Raw genomic sequence first — 20,883 nt, forward strand, 5'->3', positions numbered from 1 at the left:
CTGATGGGCTCCAGTCCATTGTTACGGTCCCTGTGTCAGTGCAGCTCAGGGAGGGTCTTTCTGGCTTTGTCTAAACCTCTACCTTTCCCAGCGTGATGTCTTTTTCCAAGGATAGGTCCCTCCTGACAACATACTCAAAACATGAGATGAAATTCCACAGTCCTTGCCTCTAAGGTGCGCACCCTGGTTGCACTTCCTTCAAGAGCTGTTAAGCAACTCAGTGAAGGCTGTGGAACTAGGGTTCTAATCCTGTGCTCTTCTTGTCTCTCTCTCTCTTTTTTTACTGTAAAATGTAAAAATAGATTTATTAGAAAGTTACTTTCCAAAGATGGGACGGACCTTCTACCTTGGAAGGAAAATGTGGAGGAATGCGGTTCCTCCTTCTTAACCACTTATGCTAATAATTAACATTTGTGCAACACTTAGGGCAGATCCATGTTTGGTGAGGCCTGAAACTTGTACAATCAAAAGGCTCTAAGGAAGAGGATAAAAATATATCACAAATGCAAACTTAGATATGAAGCCTAGAGTCCAGTTTGACAGTTTATGAATCATGTTCTGACCTGCATCCCAGCGTCCCTGTGAGGCTAGGACTGGACTCCTCCTAAGGATGAGGTTAGGAGTCCTCACTGGACTTGTGAAGAAATTTACCTGGATGGCCAAGTTCACGAAGCTCGCGGGAGAGAAAGCTGGGACTAGAAGCTGCTAAGCACAGCTGTGTCTTTAAGAGACAAGCTGTAGGCAGATGTTGGTCAGATGACCAGATGCACCTAAACCAAAACAGCTGTGATAACAGTTTTTGGGGTGATGTTTGGGGAGAGGACATTTGTCCCTGTCTGCCCTTTGGATAGCTTTGGTTCCCAAGCTGTGCTTTTCAGAGCCACCCAGCCACGTTTATGGTCTCCCTTGGGTTCCTCAGGGCTTCCAGGGGTTAGGGGACATCTGAGTTCAAGCGACAGGAAGTGGATCTGGATGGAAGTCCAACTGTACGTTTTGCGCTCCTCCTGGTAGGTTGCTGGTCTTCCACCTCTTTCCTGGAAAAGAGGAGCAGCCAGGGCCAGAAGTAAGCAGAAGTCCCACCTGCAGCAGCTCTGAGAGCCGTGGGGCATTAGGCTGACACCGTGCCAGGTGTTATCTCTTTGACCATCCCATACAGGAATGTCCGATCTCAGGACTGGGAGCAGGAAAGGGTTGAGGACTGCTTTTTCCATGCATTGGAGTAGCCAGAGAGAATGTGGGGGTGGGAGCAGGAATGACTGGGAGGGGGAGGATGAGGAGTGAGGAATGTGGAGGAGTGGCAAGCAGATGTGGGGGCTGGCTGGAGGGTGGAGGGAGATGCTGAGAGAGCTGCACAAAGAGAAATCCCAAGTTCACGACAAAAGTCTGAATACCACTGGCTTTGGTGACCTTCTCACCCACAGCCTCATCTCATCCCTCAATTGACTTTATCTGCCTGTTCTTCCTCATAGAGAAGGGGTCCAACCAGGAATAGAGACAGAGAAAGGGCACCGGAAAACGTGCAAGCTGTGGACGCTGGTGTAGGTCTGAGGAAGGTCACCACAGCTTTCTGAGGAGTCATATGTGGATAAAGGATGGAGAAAGGAAGGATTAGCAAGCCAGACCCTCCTGAAAGAAGAAAGATGAAAGTCAGGGGTGGTGGGGTTTGGAGGGAAGTTTTCCCAGTGGGAAGAACAACATCAGTGTTCCAGAGCAGCAGTTTTCTGTTTATTTAGAGCTTGCTGTGTTCGAACTGGCCTTCCGTTGCCTGCCCTCCACCCCAACCCCAGCTTACTTTCTTTCCCTGAGCCTTGGACTGGACCACTTGGCTCCCTCTCACCTTTCACAGCAAGGTCAACTGGGGGTAGCATAGCAGTGAGCATCCGGCCAACTGTAGAAATAGCCATGGGGTGGAATTGTGCCATGTGGATGGAGCACAGCTCTTCTGGATTCTCACCTTGGGCAACAGATTTTTCCTGCTGTGGACCATGGTTTCCCCAACTGCGAAAGAAAAGGGCTAGAGAAAAGCCCTTCATTCTCTCACTGGCTCCAGCATTGTGTGTCCCAAGACTCTAGTCTATCTTTGAATTGAAAATGCAAATTTCTGGGAGGGGCAGGAGGAATGGTGAAGTGTGAATGGGTTTATCAGATTTCCTTTCTTCAGTGACCCAGATGTGGGTGGAAGAGAGCCGCAGGGGCGGGGCCAGAGAGCTTGGCCCACTGGCTTGAGATCTCTCTGTCAGCCTCAAACATTCACTGACAATCTCCTGTATGCCCAGGAATCTTCCAGTGAATGCAAATGGTCAGCAGTTGGAACCCACCTGTGTCTCCTGGGGACAAAGGATGTGATGATCTCACTAAAGATTTCAGTTTAGGAATATGGAGCAGTTCTACTTTGTCCTGCAGTGTCACTGTGTGTCAGAATCAACTGGACAGCATACAACAAGCCCATACTGCACTATGTCTGAGGTGTGGTGCTTTGGGGATGAGGGGACGTTAGGAAGACCACTCTGGCTGCAGTATGGAATTGGCATTGCCAGGAAAGTCTGAGGGCTGGGTGGCTCAGGCGGAGGCAGCTATTATAATCATTTGGGCTTGGGATGAAGTGAGCTGAGCAGAGGCAGGAGGAGGGAGGGAGAAAAGTCCAGACACTCATTTGACCTGGACTCGCAGGATGGGAGCGAGAGATGCTGGCGGTTGGAGATGAATGGGATTTCTGGGGATAAATGGACAATGACAGACAGCCCACCAGTTGTGGTGAGCCGGTTCCACACACAAGGGACTGCCCTGCCTACCTCTCCCAGCTTCCCCCGGCCTCTCATGTGCCCTCACTGCCACCCAAGACAAGGCCTGCGTGCTCGCTTCGGCAGCACATATACTAAAATTGGAACGATACAGAGAAGATTAGCATGGCCCCTGCGCAAGGATGATACGCAAATTCGTGAAGCGTTCCATATAAAAAAAAAAAGAAAAAAAAAAAAGACAAGGCCTGCCCCACTCCTGGAATGCCCACCCTTCTGGCTTTGACACACGGGCTCTGGCAGACAAACATTCTCTACCTCTAGCCTGGGGCGCCTTGGAAGTTGGGAGGCCGTGGGGCCTGTAAGAGTGGGGGCAGCTCTGGCTATGGGGATCAGGGAGTGAGTCACCCTTCCCCAGGGGCCTGGCCTTTTACAGGAAGATGCCTTTTGACTGGCAGCATTCTGTGCTCCTGCGAGAAATCTGGATGAGGGTGGGATGGGGTGAGAGGGCTCTTCTACCCTCCCAGCTCTTACTAGCTGCCAGACAAACTTCAAGGTTGATTGGGGGTGCTGTGTGGCACTGCTTTATGGATATGGATAGAAACGTGTCTGCACATATGACCCTTTATGCATTCATACGTGTTGCCTACATGACTACATACCTCTCAATGTTTTCTGTGCACTCACATGTATATTTGAATGTGGAAAGACAGTTGATTGAGCACCTACTATGTGCCTAGCCCTTATTTTGTTACCTTCTATTAGTTACATGAGATGAAGCCCCTTCTACTTAAAACAGAACATACTGAGAGTCCAAGATGAAAAAGGTGCAAGTCATGTGGCCCCTGTTGTGGATGGACTCGCTCCCCAGCCCACAGGGCCTGTCTGACTCCAGACTCACATCCTATCTTCCACCATGACCATCTCGCCTGCTTCCAGCCCCCTCATCTCCTCTCCCCTTGGCTACTGGTGTCCTCTGATGGACAAATATAGTCATATGGTCCTTTGCCCATTGAGCTCCCTAGAGTGGCAGCAGTGACTGTTGACCTCTCCACCTATATGACAACTCCTCCCCCCCTTCCGGTCTTCCTCTCTGGCTGCCCCTTCCCAGCCTGTTCTCCCCTTTTGAGACTCCCCTGCCCACTATGCACAGCCCTTGTTCCTCTTCTTCCTCCCCAGTGCCCCCAGGAAACCCCTTATGCTTTAATGTTCCCCTACAGCTTACACAGCAGCAACAACAACTTGATGAAGGGAACACTTGGCTGCTAACCACAAGGTTAGAGGCTCAAGCTCACTAGCTGCTTCAAAGGAGAAAAGACCAGCTGATCTGCACCTGTAAGGATTAGAGCCTGGGAAATCCTCAGGACAGTTCTATCTGGACAGTGAATAAGGCTGACAGAAGGAGAATTGATGCTTTTGAGTCGTGCTGCTGGAGAAGAGCTCTGAACATCCCGTGGACTGCCAAAAGAACAATCCAGTTTGTCTTGGAAGAGATGCAGCCAGGGTGCTCCTTGGAAGCACAGGGTTGCTGGAGTTGGAGTGGATTGGATGGTATACAACAGAACAGGCTAATGACACCTGCCCAGGTTCGTCCAGGCTCTGGCCACCTCCAAATGGATATCCACAGATTCCTCAGGCTGTACATGGTCAGAATGAACTCACACAGCAGCCTTTAGTCCCACGATCTGTTCTTTAGCATCTTGTCTCAGTGCCTTTTCTCCACTCCCAGTGGATTCCATGACCACACCAGCCATTCCTACCTGTGGGCCTTTTCACATGCGGATCCTCTTCCTGGATGGCCCCTTACTTCTCTTGTTCATTTGGAAACTCGCTCGTTCTTTGAGTTTCACTTTCTGAGTAAAACCTCCTCTCCCCCTTCACCTGTGAACTTACACACGTCTTTTCACACATGGAGTCTCAGATTTCCTGGGCCTGGCACCCATGTCTAGCCTGGGCTTGCAGTGTGATTACAGACCGGCGGGACTATGACTGAAAGAATGATGACAAGTCCTTTCACCTCTCCTAGCCTGTGTTCTACCATCTATGTTGTTAGATGCCCTTGACTTGACCACAGTTCATAACAACCCTATGAACAACAGGCTGACACAGCAGGCCTTATCCCACGCCATCCTCACAAGAGCCACCACACTCGGGTCTGTTGTTGTCATCACTGGGTCAGTCCTTCTCGTTACGGGTCTTCTTTTTGTTCATTGACCCTCTGCTTTTCCAAGCATGGTGTCTTTTTGCCCCCCTGTAGAATGACAAAATATCTCAAGCTCAGGTTTGTTGGAAAATAACACAACTAGGACCTAGGAGTTGCCCATTGAGTAATGGTTGTAACGTCACTTTGATCATGTCTGGCTTTCTCACGTAGTCCCTTCTGCGTGGCCAGCCAAATACAATGGGCCACCTGATCTCATAAATGCCCCCCCCAGTGGAAGCAAGGAGGAGGCCAGCTCTGTTCCTTTAACATCCGCACTCCCCGTACCCTCCCCCACCCGGGATCCTGTTGGGACAAACGTCTTGGCTCAGTGGGTTGAAAAGGAAAGTCAGAGGCATGAGCGTCTGTGCCCACTGACTCACTTCCTGGTCCCGCCTGCTCCGGATGGGGATAGATGGGGCAAGTCCTGACTAACACAGGTTGTGTTACACCCCTCCCAGACCTAGCCCCCATTCCAGCTGCCTCCCCGACCCCAGCCCCTACTGGGGTGTCAGAGCAGAAGGGCAGTGGAGCTGCTTTGGGAAGCTGGCAGATCAGGGTGGTCACAAGCTTCCCCTCACGAGTATGTGAACAAATCTGATAAACAGCTACCAGCCTCTTCCCGCCCTGCGCTGTGGCTGTCTGCAGTACTGCTCGCCTCGGGCCTGGCCTGGCCAGTCTGTGGATTGAGAAATTAGGAACGTTTCCAGGTTTACAAGTAGGTTTCAGCAACGCTGTGGAGTTAGCCATCACAGAGTAGATGGAGGGATTGTTGTTTGAAGTGCAGTAGAGTTGAGTACGAACAACTCATAGCAACCCTATGAAGTACCAGCCTGAACCCTGCCCTCTCCTGTGCCGTCCTCAGCATCCCTGATACACTAGAGCCCATTGCTGAAGTCACTGTGTCAATCCATCTCATTGGAGGTTTTTCTCTCCTTCACTGACCCTCCATCTTTCCGAGCACAATGTCCCTGTTTCCAAGCACAATAGCCTCACCTACCTACAAGTACCAGCAGTCAGGAAATCAGGAGACATATTATATTGACAAGTCTGCTGTCAGGGACCTCTTCAAAATGCTGAAGAGCAATGATGTCAGTTTGAAGATTAAGGTGCACCTGATTCAGGTCATAATTTTCTCAATCACTTGAGACAACGAATCTCCGTCAGAGAGCTGGAATATGAATAAGAATGACAGAAGAAGAATTGATGCCTTTGAGTTGTGGTGCTAGAGAAGAGTACGGAATATCCCAAGGACTGTCAAAAGAACAAACCAGTTTGTCTTGAAAAAGTGTAGTCAGAGTGCTCTTTGGAGGTAAAGATTGATGGGTGGAGGGCGAGGCAGGTTAAGGGAATAGGGGGGGGGCACACATTTTTCTTTCAGGACCCCAAGCCTAAGTGAAGTGCTGTTCCTACCTTCAGTGTGCCATCAGTCAGGGGAGAGGGCACTGTCTGTGACCTCAGGACACCCCCAGTCTAATGATCAAGACAGGCAGTACCTAATGGGGTTTGATCTGAGAGACTGCACAAGTTCCCTCTCTTCACTGTGTCTCTCTCCATTCCTGCCATGAACCTAGCAATTCTTACCATCAGACAACCTTTGAATGGGTTTAAGGGGGCAGTGGTGGCTCAGTGGTGGAAGTCTCACCTTCCATGTGGGAGCCAGTGCACTTCATGCACGACTACTACTGGTCTGTCAGTGGAGGAGGCTTGTTGGGTTGCTATGATGATGAACAAGATTTAGCTTTTTGGCTAAGACTAGGAAGACAGGTCTGGCAATTTCCTTTCAAATATCAGTAATAAAAACTCTGTGGATCACAAGGGTGTGCAGCCCATGCTGGAGATGGAACAGGATTTGCAGCATTGCATGGGGCAGAGACCTTGTCCCTTGGTGAAAGTACAGGCAGCCCTACCTGGCAGAGTAGCTGTGGGCTCACTTGTGAGGGACCTGGCAGGATGTGACAGCATCACCCACAGAGCTCAGGGCCCCAGGGTATGAATGAGTCAGCCAGCCAGGAGGGCAGAGGTACAAGAGGGCCAGAGCAGGGGTGCTGGGGGGTGGACTTGGACACAAGATAATTCCTACGGTACAGGAGGCCTGGGAAGGTTTCCAGGCTTTTCACACAGAGGCCTGCACTGTCTGACTAACTCTCAGTACTGTTAGTCACTTTCCACTTAAACAGTTCCCCCAGGGTCACTTTTCCCACCTTGTCCCCAGGTACCAGGAACTCCTCTGAGTGGAATGTCAGAACTGCTCAGGACAGCAGTCTTGAAAGAACAACTCAGGCTGGGCTGGGACATAGCCCACCTTGACTACAGAGAAGGGAACTATGGGGACAGCCAGACACATGAGAAAGGACGAGAAGCAGTGAGATCCCAAGGGAGTCCAGCTGTAACAGTCCAGCTAGCGGTACGGGGCACACTCAGGGAAATTGGGTGGGTGTGCCGCCCATGGAATTTCACTGAGAGATTCACGCGAGGCGGGGAGTGGCCACCCTCTGTGGATTCCATGGCTTCCTCTGGTTGAGGATCAAGGAGATTTTTTTCGAGACCAGCACAGAGATGGAGGTGACACAATACTTGAAATAGAACTATATTTAAGTGTTCTAAAGGAAATGTGTTTAGCTTTGTGGTATTATGTAGCTGTTTTTCAGGTGTTCAAATTCTGTGAGCTTAAAAAGAAATTCTATTGTGAAAGAGTAACACTAAAAGAATGTCATGGGAACGATCCTGTGTGAAACAACAATCCCGAAATCTTCATGCTCTTCTTGTTAGGGGACTTTGAATCTGCTCCCATTCATAGAGACGACCCTGTGCCAGCCACCCTGTGCAGGGCATGGGCCTGTAGAAAGTCTAGATGGGATGCAGAGATAATGGAGGGGTGTAGGCAGGGGCAAGAGTGACTGGTAAGGCAGTGGGACCTCGGGCCCTCCTGGAGTAGAGGGCAGGCCTGCCTGGCAATCTGAGGCCAGCAGGGAGACCAGAACTCAGGGGGCACCCAAAAATGGTGTGTACTGGCCACAAAGCAACCAGCAGAGGGGAATTCTTAGAAACCTTTTCCCCCAGGGCATCAGCTTGGGCGTTGATGGTGTTCGGGCCACACTGCCCTGGCTCCTTTGCTGAGGCCACGATGCAGGAAGCCACTATCACTTGCTCTGTGTCCACTGGAACTGCAAAGCTCACAGATTTCTCCTCATCTGTGTTCTGAACTCCAGCCCCTCAGCTTGTCTTTCCTTTCTTCTGAACCCCTTTTATTCCATCTGTTTAGGTGACCCTTGCTCCCTCTTCTTCCTTGGTCCCCCACTTCATTCTTCCCATGCTGATTCTTCCTTCCTATATGTTTCCACAGACCCCACACAGGACTTGAGCTTTGTGCAAAGATTTTTGCCACCATGTGCAAAACAGCCTGGGCGTAAGGTCCTCCACCTAGCCTTCTGTCACTTTGGTCATCTCTGAGCCTCAGTTTCTTTATTTGCAATGAAGCAATGACCATTCTCGGATCACAGGACTATTGAGAGGTCCACTGACATCATAGTGGGAAACACCTGGCAACGGGCCAGCAGCTGTGCCCTTCCCTTGCCTTCCCCTCACCTGACCCTGACAGGCCTCTTCCCCTGCCTGGCTTCCCCTCGAAACCAGTCGTGAGGTGGTTAAGCCAAGCCCACAGCGAGCTCCTCTGCCTGGAGCTTGAGGTCCTGCAAACACCTGCTGGCCCTTGGCCTCCACCCTCCCCAGCAGCCCCAGGCCTCGAGGCTGCTCTCCATCTGCAGATGCTGGGCCTTCTCGAGGTCTTGGCTCAGTCTGTTCCTTCTGACAACACTCCGGCTTCCTCTCTGCTTATTGATAGCTTCCCTCCCTTCATGACTATGGCATCCACCTTCCCCCAGGCTTCCTGGGGACAAGTTTTATTAGGAGTCTTACTGTGCCAGGCCCCAGATAGACATTTTGCTCTTTATTCTTTGTGACCTGTGAAGACTGTCATGTTGGTCCCTTTTACAGAAGAGGAAACAAGGTTCAGACAGTAAAAGTGCTATGTTCAAGGTCACTTAGCTCATGGGTGGATCAGGATTCTCACCCAAGTCTGCTGGGCTCTTAGAAAAAGACCTCAAGGAGAGGAGGACATTGAAGTGAGGGGGCCTCATTGAAAGGGGTCCTCCCTGGGAGGGGGGATTCTTGCTGAGAGGAAGTTTCGATGAGGGGATTGTCAACAAGAGGAGGATGTCAGTGGGGGGTGTCACTGAGAGGGGTGCCTCGCTCAGGGAAGAGGGCTTCGCTGACAGAAGGGGACTTTGCTGAGAGAAGAGGGCTTTGCTGAGAGGAGGGGGCTTCGCTGAGAGGAGGGGGCTTTGCAGAGAGGCAGCTGGGGCAGAGGATGGTGGGAGAATCCCAGTTCCAGACCAGCTGCCCACTCGGCCAGGGAGGCTGTGGGTGGGGCGGAAACAGCCACCAGAAGCCAGGGGCACGCGCAAACAAGGGTGCCAGGAAGTGAACCGGACCTGGAGCCCTTCCTCCCGGCCCACCCTGTGCCCTGGGCCTGCTGCCACCTCCTATTCCCGGTGCTTCCTCCAAAGAACAGAGAAAGCTGGGCCCAAGCCCAGGGGATGGCCATGCATGAGGGAAATTCCCTGAGGGTCTTAGCCTGGGAGCCCTGCCATGGCCAAACCCCTCTGCCTGTATTCTCTGGACGGGGAGGGTGGCAGGAAGGGGACCCTAAACTCATTGTCATTGACTCAATTCTGACTCATCAGAATCAACAGAGTAGAATCAACTGTTAGGGCTTCAAAGACTATAAATCTTTGTTCCTCACAACAGCTGGTGGGTTAGAACCCATCACCTTTTGGATTGCAGATGAGCCTTTTAGCCACTGCACCACTAGGGATCCTCTAATAGGAGGACAATGTGATTACCCTCATAGGGTCTTGGGTCAGAGCCCAGCTTGAGGTCTGACACAGAGGAGGAGGTCAGTGGAGGTGCAGTGAAGTGAGGCATCAAAACAGCTGAGCAGGAGAGAAGAGAGCAGGTCTCTACAGACCTCCTCATCCCATGCTTTGCGACTCTGGATAAGCTGGAAGCGGCTCCTTTCCTCATCCATCAAACCAAGGAGCGATTCTGGAATGTACACTACTGCTTGGGTCCTTTCCAGCTCTGACAGTGCAGTTCCATAAACTCTTTAACTCACTTGCTAGCTTGGGTTTTTTTTTCAGTGAAAAACATAGTAGAGCTCAGTAAATACATTTTGGTCCAGAAGTGGTTGGATAAAGTGCCAGTGAGAAGTATGCAGAGGGTGAAGGAGAAGTAGGATTTGCCAAAAGCAGGGATTCTGGAGGCAGATGGCCTGAGGGCAAATTCTCTCTCTGTCTTTTGCTAACTGGAACCTTGAGCAAGTTAACTTAACCTTGTTAAGCCCTGACATTCTCATCTGTAAAATGGGGATAATAGGAGTGTGTGCCTCACAAAGTCAATGGAAGAATTAAATGAGATAATGCAAATGAAGTCCGTAGCACTGAGTGGCACGTATTATCATGTGCCATGGAGTTCCATACGGCATAGCGACCCCATGAACGACAGATCTGAACTTTGCTCTATCCTGCACCATCCTTGTTCTTTTGGAAGTCTATGGGATATTCAGTTTTTTCCTCCAAAACCACAACTCAAAGGCAAGGATTCTTCTTTTATCATCCTTATTCATCGTCCAGATTGCAGATGGATAGCAAGTGATTGAAAAAACCATTGCTTGAATCAGGCATACCTTAGTCTTTAAACTGACATCACTGTTCTTCAGGACTCTATTGAGAGATCCGTGACAACGGACTTTCTCCAGTGCAGCAAGTCTCCTAATCTCCTACTGCTGGTACCAAGAGTGTTGTTGATTATGGATCCAGGTAAAATGAAATCATTGACAATTCCACTCTTTTCTCCATTTGTCGTGATGTTGCCTATTGGCCCAGTGATAAGGAATTTTGTCTTCTTGATGTTGAGATGCACTCCATATTGAAGGCTATTGGCCTTGGCCTTCTGCAGCAAGTGCCTGAAGTTCACCTTGCTTCCAGCAAGCAAGATTGTGTTCTTTGAAGAACACAGGTTGTTGATGAGTCTTCCTCCATTTTTGTTGCTATATTCTTCTTAAAGTCCAGTTTCTTAAGTTATTTGTCCAGCATACAAATTGAATAGGAATGGAGAAAGGATACAGGCCTGTTGCACTCCTTTCTTGATTTTAAACCATGCAGTGTTACCTTTTTCTGTTCGAACACCAGCCTCTTGGTCTAGGTATAGATTTCAAATAAGCATAAAGCGTACAGATATTCTGGAATTCCTTCTTTTCAATGTTAGCTACAGTTATGGATCATAGAGTCAAATACCTTTGTGTAGTCAATAAAATATAGACTTTTCTTGGTATTCTTTGTCAGCCAAGATCCACCTGATCCCAACAGTGACATCCCTGGTGCCATGGCTTATTTACACAGTTTGACCTTCTGGCAGTTTGCTGTCAATGAACTGTTTTAACCATTTTTAGGTGATCTTCAACAGTATTTTGCTTACATGTGATATAAATGATATGGTTTGATAATTTCCACATTCTGTTGGATCACCTTTCTTGGGAATGGATCTCATCTAGTGAGCTGCCAGACAACTGTCCTTCAAATTTCCTGGCATAGACTGGTGAACGTGTCCATAGATGCATCTATTAATTTAAACTTGTCAGTTGGTACCCATCAATTCCTGGGGCCTTGTATTTTTGCCAATTCCTTCAATTCATCTTGAATTTCTTCCCCTCATCACCACTGGCTCTTTATCATATGCTACTTCCCAAAATATTTCAGTGTCTAACAGTTCTTTTTGTTTCAATGACTCTGTGTACTCCCTCCATCTTCTTTTGATGTTGCATGGATCATTCAAGACTTTTCCCATTGTATCTGTTACTATCACAACTCCAAGTTGAATTTGGATTTTGAAGCTCTGTCTCACATACTTTGGGCATGTTGTCAGGAGGGACCAGTCTTTGGAGAAGGACATCATTCCTGGAAGGGGGGAAGGTCAGTGAAAGATAGATAGACCCTGAATGAAATGGACTGACACAGTGACTGTGACAACAGGGTTGAGCGTGTTAGAGTGAGGTTGGCTCAGGATAGGGCAAGGATCAGAGCTATTGCTCATGGAGTCTCTGTGAGTCAGTGTAACTGCACATAACCAGCACTACCACCACCACCACCACCACCTACTCCTCTTCCTCCTCCTCATCGTCAACATCATCATCATCATGTTGCTTGATGTCATTGCTCAATTCACATTAAAAGATTAAAAATTGTCAAAACAACTATGAGATATCATCTCATCTCAGTAAGAGTGGCAAAATTCAGCAAAGCAGCAATCAACAAATGCTGACGAGGTTGTGGAGAAACTGGGACACTTATCCACTGTTGGTGGGAGTGTAAAACAATGAAACCACTCTGGAAAGCAATATGGTGCTTTCTTAAAAAGTTGGAAATAAAAAAAAAAGTTGGAAATAGAAATCCCATTTGACCCAGCAACTCCACTACTGCGTATATACCCTAAAGAAACCAGAACTGCCACCCAAGCAGATATATGCACACCCACGTTTATTGCTGTGTTGTTCACAATAGCAAAGAGCTGGAAACAACCCAAGTGCCCATCAACAAATGAGTGGATAGAGAAGCTATGGTATTCACACAATGGAATACTATGCTGCATCAAAAAACAAAGAACTCATGAAATATTATACAAATTGAGTGACCCTGGAGGACATTATGCTGAGGGAAATATTTCGGTCACAAAAGGACAAATACTGCATAATACCACTTTCATAAAACAGGACTGGCATTGGAGTTGGGCAAAAACTAATAGAAGAGGGGATAAATAATGCACACTTCATTGAAACAGATGAGGGAGAGAACTCCTTAAACAGAATATATGATTAGATATTATTTGCATGACAACAGTCTAGAATAAGAGCTACATAACAATGAAAGAATTATTTTTTTTTTCAAAAAGAAAGAAACTGGGGAGGGAGGGGTGGGAAGAGAGGAAAATGTGCAACAATGAATGAATGGAAATCCGTGTTCTTTATAAACTTTCATCAAAATCTCAAAAAAATTAAAAATTGTATTTATTCTTTGGGAGGATGAGTGAATTTCAGTAGGCAAAGCTGGGTACATTTTGTGTACGTGTAACAGGAGTATGGGAAGATAGTGAAGACAGCCCCAACTAAGGCATGCTTAAGTGTTTCTTCAGGGCTGATAGAAGGGTTTTAATTGTAGTAATGCTTGCACAAATCTGTGAATATACTAAGCAATCACTGAGTTGTTGTTGTTGTTGTTGTTATGTGCCGTCAAGTCAATTGAGACTCATAGCGACCCTATGTACAACAGCCCTAAACTGCTCTGTCCTGTGCCAATGACACACCCATCACAATTATCTCAGTCACTGAATCAATCAACCTCATACAGGGCCTTCCCCTCCTGTGCTGTCCCTCCACCCTCCCCAGCATGATGTCCTTCTCCAAGGACCGGTCTCTCCTTACATGTCCAAAGTATGTTAGACGGAGCCTCAGAGTCCTTGCCTCCAAGGAGCAGCCCTGTTTGACCCTCTCCAGGATGAAATCTGTTTTGCTAGCAGTCCAGGGTACCCTCAATACTCTTCACCAGCACCACAGCTCAAAGGCATCAATTCTCCTTCTATCCTCTCTAGTCATTGTCCAACTCTGATGCATAACAAGTGATTGCAAAGACCATGGCCTGTATCAGACGCACCTTAGTCTCCAGAGAGACACCATTGCTCTTCAGTACTTTGGAGAGGTTCCTAACAGCAAACTTTCCCATGTCAATACGCCTTTTAACTGAGTTACACACTTTAAATGGGAGAGTTGTATGGTATTCAGATTGTTGCTATTGTTATGTGCTGTAGAGTCCACTATGACTCACAACCACTTTATGAACAACAGACTGGAATCGTCCTTGTGGTCTCTGTCATGTTCAAGGCCAATGTTGTAGTCTCTGTGTCGATCTGTCTCAATGGGAGTCTTCTCTTTGCTGACTCTCTACCTCTCTCAGCATGATCTATTTTTCGAAGCACTGACCTCTCGTGAAAACATGCTCACAGTATGGGAAACCAGGTTTCACCGTCCTTGCCACTAAGAACCTCCATGAATGTACTTCCTCCAAAAGAGAGTTATTTATTCTTTGGGGGCCTGTAGTATATTCAGTACTCTTCTCCAGTTCAACAATCCAAAGGCAGCAATTCTCTTTAGCCTTCCTTACTCATTGTCCAACTTTCAGATGCGAAAGAAACAATTGAAAATACCATGGCTTGGCACACTTAAACTGGCATATTTTGCTCTCTAGCACTTTAAAGAGATTGTGACAACAGACTTACTTAGTGCAATACACATTCGATTTCTTGACTGTTAGTACTACGGGTATTGATTGTGGATCCAAGTAAAAGAAAAACCTTGCCAACTTCAATCATTTCTCCATCTATCATAACTGATTTTGTGGTGAGGAAATTTTCCCCCCTTAATGTTGAGATGTAATGCCTGCATAGTTTTTTATCTTTTTTAGTAAATGCTTCAAGTCATCACTTTCTGCAAGCACAGTTGTGTCAGCTGAATAACACAGCTTGTTGATGAGTCCTCCTCCAGTCCTGCTGCCCTTGTCTCCATAGACTGCAGCTTCTTGAATGACTTTACTCAGTGTACCAATTGAATAGGTTTGGAAACAGGATACAACTCTGGCACATACTTTTCCTGATTTTAAACCATCCAGTGTTCCCTTGTTCCACTTGAATAACTGCTTCTTATTTTATGTACAGGTTTCACATGAGCACAATTAAATGTTTTTGGGATTTCCATTCTTCTCAATAGTATTTGTTATTTATTATGATCCAGACGGTCCATTGCCTTTGAACAGTCAATAAAATGCAACTAAACATTTTTCTAATGTTTTCTGCTTTCAGCCAAGATCCATCTGACATCAGCAATGATATCCTTCATTCCATGGCCTCTTCTGAATCTAGCTTGAATTTGGGACAATCTTCATCAGGATTTTACTTGTGTGTGATGTTAATTATATTGTTTGATAATTTCTTCACTCTTTTGGATCACTTTTTTCTTTAATAAATGGGAACACATATGGATCTCTTCTAAGTGGTTAGCCAGATAACTATTTCCCAAATTTCTTGACATAAACTAGTACACATATCTAGGGCTGTATCTGTTTGCTAAAACACCTCAATTGGTCTGCCATTCTCTGGGGCCTTATTTTTATTTTTCTTTTCGCTAGGGAGCTCTGATATCCTGGTGAGTAATGAGTTGCACTAACCCAAAGGCAAGCAGTTCAAATTCACCAGCTCTTCCTTGAGAGAAAGATGGACAATCTCCTCTTGTGTAACTTACAGCTTTTGAAAACCCACTAGAGCTGTGAGTCAGTTCTGACTCAACAGTCATGGACTGAATTTCTTGGGTTATTTTTTTGCCAATGCCTTCAGCTTGGACTTCTTCCTTCAAAATTAATGGGTTTTGATAATATCCTATTTCCTGAAATGGTTCTGCGTCAAACAATCCTTTTCATGACAATGATTGTGGTTTGGATGCTTCCTGCATCCTTCAATACTTTACCCATAAAATCCTTTCATATTACAGCTAAAGGCTTGAATTTGTTCTTCAGTTCTTTCACCTTGAGAAATACTGAGCATATTTTTTCTTTTTGGTTTTCTAACTCCAAGTCTTTGCACATTTCATTGTAATACTTTGCTTTGTCTTTTTGGGCTGACCTTTGAAATCTGTTCAGCTCTCTTCATCATTTTTTTCCCCCATCTAATTTGGCTTTTTTACATTGAAGAACAAGTTTCAGAGTCTCCTCTTTAGTCTTTTCTGTCTTAATGACCTTTTGATTTCTTTATGAATGACGTCCTTAATGTCATCTCACAGTTCATCTAGTCTTCATTCACTAGTGTTCAGTGCAACAAATCTGTTCTTGAGATTTTTCTTTTAAATTCAGGTGAGAGAAAGTCAAGATCATATTTTGACTCTCATGGAATTTTTTTCATTTCCTTCTGTTTTAATTTGAACTTGCATGTGTGTAATTGATGGTCTGTTCTACAGTGAGCCCCTGGCCTTATTTTTATTGTCTTTTTTAAGGTATGATAATAAAGGTATTCTTATTAAAAAGTTACATCCCTAAATGTATGGACCTCTTCCTTGAAAGAATATGTGGAGGAGAGGCCTGGCCTTGTTTGGAGTGCCAATTCTGAGCTCTCCACTATGTCTTTCCACAGATATAATCGGTCTGATTCCTGTGCATTCATCATGTAAAGTCCATGTCTGTAACTACCATTTATAGGTTAGAAAAGTATTTCTGAAGGATAAATCACTGATTGTACAACATTCTATCATGTGATGACTGGCCTCATTTCTCTCACCAAGGCCATATTTTCCAACTCCCAATCCTTCTTCTTTGCTTCCAACTTTTGCTTTCCAATCACAAATCACTACTAATTTGTGTGTTCAATCGATGTCAGATTACAAAAGTTGGTAGAAATCCTCAATTTCATTCTTTTTTTTTGGCTTTAGAATTGTTATATATATTTGAGTAATAGTTATATTAGCAGATATTCCTTGTTGTATACATAGTATAGGTAAACATGGATAGCAACCTGTCGCTCACAGCCATTGTACTTCAGGACAGATCTTGAAGTATTCTTTTTGATGATGAATGCAACACCATTCCTCTTCAATTTGCCATTACTGGCCCAGCAGATCATATAATTAAAAGTGGTAAATATAATTAATCTCAGGTCACCGATGCTTAGAATGTCAATATTTTTAATGTGTTTCATTTTTTTTACAACTTCCAATATACCTAGGTACATTCTGTATTCCACTTATTAATAGATGTTCATAGCTGTTTCTCCTCATTTTGCACCTTTCTACCTCAGCTAGGAAGATCCTTTGCTGGGTGAAAGTCTTACTCCATCTGGGACTTGAAGGCAGATTCTACTTTTAAGAGGCACCTTTTCCTTTAAGATGCATGTGGATTACATCTTAATAAATGCGGAGGGGGCAGAAAAAAACAAGGCCAGTTGCCCTAGTATTGTTTTCCATTCCCTCTGCTCTACCTCTCAGTTTGGCATGCAGTGACTCAGATATTAAAAGCTTACAAGTAACCATCCCCAATACAACCATTCATCTTTATCCACCCAGAGCAGCAGAGAAGAAAAGAGTCATGAATCAGAGGAGGAAATAGAATATTTGTCTTGTTTCCTCCTTCAACAACTGCCTTCTTTATCATGAGCAGAAGAAATGGATTGTGTCAACTCTCTTTACTCAAATTGCTAATTAAAGATTCTATGGCAGAATCTATCAAAAGGGGGGAAATGTAAGAGAGCATTAAAATTCACATTGGAATTCAGACTATGGAACAGTGAGGCTGGATGAACCCTCAAGACTATTACCTGTGGTAATCTTTGAGCCTTTGTTGTTGTTGATTGTCTTTGAGTCAAGCATGACTCATAGGGACACCGAACAAAAGGCTTGAAGCCCATCTACAACTATCGACACATCAAATTTCATAGGGTTTCTGGAGGCATGTTATTTAGGAAGTGGATGCCACTCCTGCTTCCAAACATGTCATAGTATGTTATTATTTTTATATGTCATTAAGTCACTTATGATGTATAGTGACCCTATACACAGCAGCTCTAATCCCTTCCCTGTCCTGAGCCAGTCTCACTTGCTCCTACACACCAACCCCCATCGCCCCAGTTACTGTATCAATCCATCTTATCCTGGATCTCCCTCTTCTGCGCTGTCCGTCCACCTTTCTGAGCATGATGTCCTTCTCCAAGGACTGATCTCTCCTGGCCACGTGCCCAAAGTAAGTGCTCCAAAGAGCTTCAAAATCCTAGCCTGCAAGGAAAGACTTGGCTTCACCCTCTCCAAGACAGGCCTATTTGTTTTCTTGGCAGTCCATGTTACGGTCAAGACTCTTCTCTAGCACCACAACTTGAAGGCATCTATTCTTCTTCTGTCATCCCTAGTCATTGTTCAACTCTCTGAAGCATAATGTAATTGAGAAGACCATGGCCTGGATTAGGCACACCTTTGTATCCAGGCTGATATCGTTGATTTTCAGCACTATGGAGAGGTCCATGACAGCAGATTTTCCCAATGAAATGTGTCTTTTGATTTCCTGACTGCTGGTGTTAAGAGTGTTGATTGTGGATCCGAGCAGCTTGCTTTAAGCCTTTAACCTCAAATAAAAAATTTTCTCTGTCTTCATCTTTGAACCAAACAGGTTTCTTCTACTGAGTAAAGTAGCCAGCTTTGAGCATTATGTTCTGCTAGAGAATTCTTTATGTTGGATCAAACGGACAACAGTCCCTCAGAAGGGTAGATGAGAAGCTGAGGGAGCAGGAAGTATGAAAATGGTTGTGGAATACTTTGAAAAAGGAGAATGAGTGCACAATTTAGAAGATTATCATAAATGTCACCAATCTAAATATTGGGCATTGTGGTGGTCTATCTGTGCTGTGCATATTTTGACCCCCAAAATGAAAATAAGCAAAATAAAAATATAATAAAATATAGATATAATAAAAATATGTTTGAGAAAGGCTAGATTAAAATACGTTGGCACTTGGCTGAGCCCCCTTTTTTTAGCCTTTTTTTTAAATTGTTATTTTGTTTATCAACATACGTAACTAACCAAAGATGCTTAATACCAAAAATTTTCTGAAATTAGCTGTTTTTTCCTCGTATAATCTTTTTTATTTACTTTTTAAAAAATTTTATACTGGTTTCACTTACAATAGTTTGTATACATTGTTTTTCACACTAGTTCTTTCCTATTCCCTTAACCCGCCTCGCCCTCCACCCATCAAATTGTGTGACCCTATGATTACCCCTATGCCCACCACCCGTCCTCACCCCTCTGCTCCCACCTTTCCCCGCTTTGATCCTCATACACGTTTTACTAGTTCTCTATTTCTATACTAGTGGTCTTATACAGTATTTGTCCTTATGGGATTGAGTTAGTTCACTTAGCATAATTGCTCTCCAGTCCCTCCCAAGTAAGGCGGTGAAAATCATTGCTTGCTGAGCTTTTTGTATTGCTTTTTGATGACTTGGTTTTTGGTGTGTGACTAGATCCCATATATTACAGAACTGCTCCATAGGGTTTTCTCAGCTGTAAGCCTTTCCGAAGGGAGCTCTGGGGGTAAGGAGTTAGGCTACCAACCTTAAAGCACTTGGTTCAAAAATCCATCAGCTGCTCGGAGGTGACAAATGGGCAGCAGTCTCCTCCTGTGTGATTTCCAGTCACTTCTGACTTGACAGTACATAGCAAAGTCAGTTATGATGGTACATGACAACAACAATCTGTACAGAAGATGTGCAGGCCTGTTCCTTCAGCTGGTGTTGCTACCTTTTGGTTACTAGCCCAAGACAAACCATGAACATTTTCTATGCTAACATGCGTTTCCAAATTTCTGAAGGAGGTTAGAGTAGGAAGCATTTCCTCAAACTTGATTGTTCTTGGTACCATCTTCTTCAGAGAACTCTCTCTAACAAGACATCTTTCAAACATCACAGTTTGGCTGCAATCGGCGGGAAGCTATTGAAGGTTTAAGCCAGGGAGCAGCCTGTACTTAGAGAAGATGTGGTGGAAAGAAGGAAGGGAGGAGGGGAGCCTAATGTCAGGAGTACTAGTAAGGTGGCTAGTCTAGGGCAGACAGAGGGAAGCTGAGGGGGGGTTAGGCCAAGGTCATGGGTGTGGTGGGGACGAATAGGTCGTCATGGGTCTGACCTGGGCTCTGGGGAGGGGGTCATACCCCGCAGCTCCCTGACTCAAGCCCTAGGAATTTCTAGACTCTCCATGACCAAGACAGGAACTCTCTGTCTTGGTACTTCCGGAGAGGATGCTGGGGACGCTCACTAATTCCAGCTGTATTTATGTTCTTTTTCCGGGATGTGGGATGGGCACCAGCCTGGCAAACCTGGGGGGGGGCAGCAAGGCACAGTATCTGGACCCGTGAGAACCTGGGGTGGTAGGTCGGCAGTAGATTGGGAACACAAAGATCTGCTCAGGGCCCAGGCAGCCTGGAGTTAGGAATAGTTCTAAAAATAAGTCTAAAAAGAAAAGAAAACAAACACCAACGCGCGTGCACGCGCGCGCGCGCGCACACACACACACACACCCCCCCCTGGCCATTTGCCATTGAGTCGAGTCTAACTCATTTCAACCTTATATGCTGTTGTTCTTATGTGCCATCAAGTTGTCTGGAACTCATAGCACCCCTATGTACAATAGCCCCAAACCCTGCCCCAGCCTGAGCCAATCTCACTGTCTTCAACAGCCCCCCATTACCCCAGTCACTGAATCAGTCCATCTCATCGAGGGTTTTGCTCTCCTGCACTGTCCCTCCACCCTCCCAAGCATGACGTCTCTCCTCCTTACAACATGTCCAAAGTATGTCAGACAAAGCTTCAGAATCCTTGCCTCCAAGAGCAGCCTGGTTTCACCCTCTTGGGGACAAAACTACTTATTCTCTTAGCATTCCATGATAAATGCAATACTCTTCTCCAATGCCACAGCTCAAAGGCATCACAATTCTCCTTCTGTCACCCCTAGTCATTGTCCAGCTCTCTGATGCATAGCAGGTGATTGCAAAGACCATGGCACACCTTAGTTTCCAGACTGACATTATTGCTTTTCAGTACTTTGGAGAGGTCTCTGACAGCAGAGTTTCCCATTGTAATATGTCTTTTAATTTCCTGGCTGCTGGTGCCAAGAGTGTTGATTGTAGAGCCAAGAAAATGAAAGCTATTAACAATCTCAATCTCTTCACCATCTATCAGGATGCTGCCAATCAGCCCAGTGGTGAGAATCGTTATTTTTTTATACTGAGCTTCAATCCATATTGAAGGCTACAGTCCTT

The sequence above is a fragment of the Elephantulus edwardii genome, unplaced genomic scaffold, assembly GCF_000299155.1.
Source record: "Elephantulus edwardii isolate Elephantulus edwardi_28Jun2011 unplaced genomic scaffold, EleEdw1.0 scaffold00077, whole genome shotgun sequence".
NCBI classification, from domain to species: Eukaryota; Metazoa; Chordata; class Mammalia; order Macroscelidea; family Macroscelididae; genus Elephantulus; species Elephantulus edwardii.